The following is a 5,350-nucleotide window of genomic DNA, read 5'->3' as shown; positions in this document are numbered from 1 at the left end:
AATTATGAGAAGCCCCTCATCTTAAAATGTGAGGACCCACATGGTATTATAAAGGGAACTAACAAAGCAAACAACTAACCACTCTATAAAAGGGTTCAGCATCGATCTCCTTTGATTGTGGCAACCATTACAATACAAATAAGAGGACCTAAACATTGGTCATTAAAGGGGATCAGTTCCCCGCCCAAGATCTCATTAGATGCTTTTTTTCCTCTTTCTTAGGGCAGTGGTTACATGCCACAACTGTTGTAGTTCTTTTCATAATTGACCATGAGACACACTAGGTCTTTGCTTAGAGAGATTCAAACTGTTATTGGATATATTCTTCTACTGAAATTTCTAAAAAGTGAAGACAATAGGCTTTTGGATGGAAACAACTAATGTTGTAAAGAGTCACATCATTTCATTTCCTCTAGAAGATGTAGCAGGAAGTTGGACTTTCTTCTTAAGCTTTTATTTTCGAGTGACGACATTCCAAGTCCCCAAATTATTTGCATCAAAGGTAGAAGAGAAAGGTTGGGGTGATGGAGGATCGGACTGCTGAGTATTCATAGTACTAGCTTTATTATGCATATCCATTATAGTAGATTGATGAGTGCCATCAACATAGTTATCAAGCTGCAGCTTAGCCTTGTGAGGGAAAGACTTTACTTTATGGCCAATATTTGTATAAAGGAAGCATAAATGAGAGAGACTCTTTGAAAAAAAGCTTCCATTTAGGCCCATAATTTAAAATCAAGGGGAAAAGTTTGTGTCAAATCAATGCAGACACAAACTCTACCATAAGAACTCTGACCCCAAGAGGATGCTTACTCATCCATCCAAAAAAGGTTCTCCAATCATAGTAGCCATATGAGCAATATTGGAAGGATCCGAATACATCAAAGGAATCCCTTGAAGTAGAACCCAAATTGGTGAGGTGAACCCCTTCATATCCTTAAGAGAAAAGGTATGTGACCACTAGTCTAAGCCAATAATGCTTTCAGCCATAATCCAAGGTCCACCCTTGAGGATGAAATCATGAGTGATAGGTGTTTGAAAAGTATAAATAAAGTAATTTGGAGCTATGGTGATCAATTGATACTTTCCAATGTCTGATTATCTCCTTGAAAGTTCACCATGAAGCAAAGCATATGATATTCACTTATTTAGAAGTTTCTCAACTAGAACACATTCCAATTTAGAAATATTTTCATGAACTTTGTCAATATTAAGGCTCAAGCAAATTATATCCTCATTTAGCACCTCATGATTAAGAAAAATGTTTAAAGGGGTATAGGAGGGCTTTCTCCTAGCAAAATGGCTATGGATTTGATTGCCAAACACTCTAGACTATTTTGGGGAATTCTATTTTCTAGATTGGGGTTGAAATTCTGCATCAGCTGTACCCAAGTTAAAATAACTAGCCTTAGAAGCATTAATACAAACAAATAATGTGCATTGTCCTATAGCATGAGGCTTTTGTGCACTAACATTGTGAAAGTTAACACGCCTATAAGAAGCCAATCAAACAAAGCTTCCATCGAAACCGTTCAGACAATCTAATCCAAAAATTGCATTCAAAACCCTATAGTCAGACATTAGAAGATCATCTATGGCATCCACACATGAGATATTCGATTCAGGATTATGAACCTATACTTGCAGGTTACATTCTGACTTATGCTCGTAGATATAAATCTCTAAGGATTAACAAATGATTCACCATACAAGAATGAACTCATTAAAATCAAATGTAGCATGCTTACCCGACATCTACTTATTACCCCTACCAATATGATCAGACCCCATTTAGAGTCGCAAAGTTGGTCATCATCCAAGGAATTAAATAGTTACATGTGTTCCTCAAACAAAACATCAACATCAAGAATACCACCTAACCCAATGGCTTGAATATCCATAAAAACCTATTTACAAGCCTCTGAATCCTTGCCTTCTAAGACCTTCCAAAAAATGGTTATGTCTTGAAGCTTTCCTACCATAACTACCTTCGCCAAAAGGGGGAGATATGTTCATTGAGTTTTGAAAAAAGGGGATTTGATTTGCATTGGAAAGGTACAAAGCAAATAAAAATTTAATTTCTTTGAGAAAAATTGATTTTTAGAATTTCAAATTTTGAAGTCAAACACATCATTATGAACAATATTTAACCCCGAAAGGCAATAATATTATTCACTAATGGGTTTAGACAATAAAACTATAAATTTCATTTGGATTATGATAGTCAAATTCAAGAAAGAGCTGCAAATGACCCTAAAGGGTCAAAATGATGCTTGATCGAGTATTTCGCAATAATAATTTGAATGAAGTATCATTAATTTTATATTCAAAGTCTTGATAACAAATGACATGTCTTCCTGAAGAAGAAAAATATCATTTATTATAGATCATCCAAACATGATTCTAATGATCATTGTCGGTTGATTTTTCTAAAGAGAGTTAATTAAATTTTGAAAATTAATCTGGGTTCCTTAAATGTCCTACGAGCGCAAGCTTCCATAATTAATTATATCTTAGGAAACCTAAGTTTCCTATGAAAACTCTCAATTAAAATAATGATAGAAATTTTATTTAGAATTTTTCAAAGTGTTATATTAAGGGAAGTGAGGTTTGAATTTAAGCTTGGGTTGGATCAAAATTTTAACACTTATTTTTAGAGGACAAAGGAGAGGAAGTAAGAGGCATTTTGGGATTTTGAAGCAATTCAAAAATGTCCCGATCTACCCTATGTGTTGGGCTTTAAGTTTTGATTTGAGGAGAAATTTTAGTTTAAGTTATCATTTTATTAAAATGGTGGGATTGAATTACCAAAGCTAAGAACTTAAAATTTTGAGTCTGCCCCTGCTCCTAAATATAAATTGAGCACTGAACGATGTTGACCAAACCTAGTTAATGTAGTGCAAATTTAGACTTATCCTAGTTTGGATTGAAGAGCTAGCTAACCACCTAGGTATTTAAAATTCATGAATATGATCTTTAATAAAAAATAGTTAGGTTGTTGATTAAGTTTTGGGGATATAGAGCCAATATCTAGAATAGATCCTAATTGGTCACTTGACTTATGTAGGGTGATTATACTTGAAGAAAATGTAATAAAAATTTTTTTCTATTGAATTAATTTATAATGTAATGCATGCTAGTCGACCTTGAATGTATAAATCAATATGATTCCATTTTTAAAAGGATTAAAAATAATTATTCCCTAGATATTACACAATATCACATTGTTTAAACAACACCCTAATAGGTCAGGTGGTCTATCAAAATCGATAGGCGGGGAGGTGCTTAATAAAGATAAGAAGAAATTATTATGTATGCATGTAAACTCTCGGTGATCCCAAGCTTATGTCTTAAATGGTTAGAGTTACTATGTGAGCCTAATAACTTTTTTTAGTTTAAGTAGAAAAGATTTTTTAATTATACTCTCATGAGCCTCTGATCGTATCCAGGCTAAAACTAAATACAGTATACAAGAAAGAAAGCTAAAAAAATCTGACAATTCTCTACTATGAAAAAAAAATCAATCAAATAAGATAATCATTAAATAAAATCAAAGTCCATGTAGCAAGTGCCACTTAATTTATAACTCAAGATCTGCATAAATTAAAAGTGGTTGGGAACTACTAACAACAACACATATTCTAATCCTAAAATGACATAAGTAACTTTGAGTGGGATATCTCTTTGTCTTCACTTCTTCTTCCTTTTGTGAGCTGCTTGGATTCATCGGGTTTGGATATCCAAATGAAAAGAAACTCCTCCCTGAAGGGTTATTTTCTTTTTTCTTTGAATATTAAAATTATCCTAACTTAGATCTCCAAATGAAGAGGAACTCTACCCTAAGGGATGTTCCCTTCTATTTGGATTCTAAGTATGATGGTGACATCCCACCTCAAAGTGGACTTTGACATTTATAACTCAATTAAATTACATTATATAAAAGAAAGAAAATATAACCATACATGGTTATCTTAAGCATTTATAATCAAAATCAACATCAAAAGAAGTTATATATTTTCCTTAACATAATTCACAGTCACATTTGTCCATGCTCTTTTAATTTTAAGAGGCTTAGCATGCTTAGTACCACCAAAAAAATCATTAATTTAACTTTAATTTTTTTCCCTTATTTTTATTCCTGTATAAGCATGGTCACCTGCATAAAATTATATGAGCATCCAGATCATTCCTAACCTAGGGATAAGCTAAAGCTCATCAAATTAATTCATAGATTACATTAAAATTTAAAGAAATAATCACATTAATCACTTCTAGTAACCAACATGTAGTCAAAATCATAAAAAATTTAGTACACAAGCAGTAGGAAAGTAAACACCAGCTTAGCTTAGAATTAAAGTTAGTTATCCTAGTAAACCATCTAAAGTGTGTGGGGTAGGCTGTATAGCTTGGATATATCCTATGCCCGGTAATTTGTTAAAGTTACCTAATGTTTAGATTTGTTAAAACGCTTAAAGGATTTTAGTTTGAGTTTAAATTCTTGTGTTTTAATATCAATTTTAAAATATATTTTAAGTTTTAATTGATTACTATCTTTATTTACATCAAAATCGTGAAGTTTATTTCACCTTTCATAAGACTAAGTTAATAATCTTGTAAACTCAGGTTACCTAGTAGTAATTAGTATGAATTAATTGATTTAATTGGTTGGTACTTAAGGGGTTAAAAAATTTTTATTAGATTGATTGATTACTAATTTTAATATTTTAGTTTATATTTCCTCAAATTTTAAGTTAATTATTTAATTTTAGATTTTTTTTTAAATTATTTATTGTATTAAATTAAGAGGTTAGAATTTGGCTTTTTTGTTTAAGTGAACATCTAAAGTTTTGATATTTTTCTCAAATATTAGACCCTAAGAAGGTAATTAGAAACTAAGTTTGCTAGAATTGGATTTTTCTAGATTAAGTATGAATTTTGTATGTTTTGACTCAAATTTTAACTACAATTAACCAAAATGGTGACTTTTTTTACTTTTACTTAATTTTGGAAGTTTAAAATTTTTAATAAATACTAGACCCTGTTAAAACTTGTTCACTATGAATTAGGTTGTTAAACCTAAGCTTATGTCCCAGCGGCTAACCAAGAGGGAGGTGAATTGGTATTTAAAAAATTTTACCCACTTTTAAACTTTAAAACTAAGAATTTAACTTTAGTGAATTTTATAGAAAAATTTTTTCAACCACAAGTTAGAAACAGTAAAATAAAAATAAAAGCAGCGAAAAAATAAAAGACACGAGATTTATAGTGGTTCGGTCAAACACGACCTACAATCACTCCCCGGAGGCACCCTCCGAGTATTGCACTAATACCACTAGTGACTCTCCTTTTG

The sequence above is a fragment of the Dendrobium catenatum genome, unplaced genomic scaffold (genome assembly GCF_001605985.2).
Source record: "Dendrobium catenatum unplaced genomic scaffold, ASM160598v2 fragScaff_scaffold_771, whole genome shotgun sequence".
NCBI classification, from domain to species: domain Eukaryota; kingdom Viridiplantae; phylum Streptophyta; class Magnoliopsida; order Asparagales; family Orchidaceae; genus Dendrobium; species Dendrobium catenatum.
Note: the sequence above shows the minus strand (reverse complement) of the source record.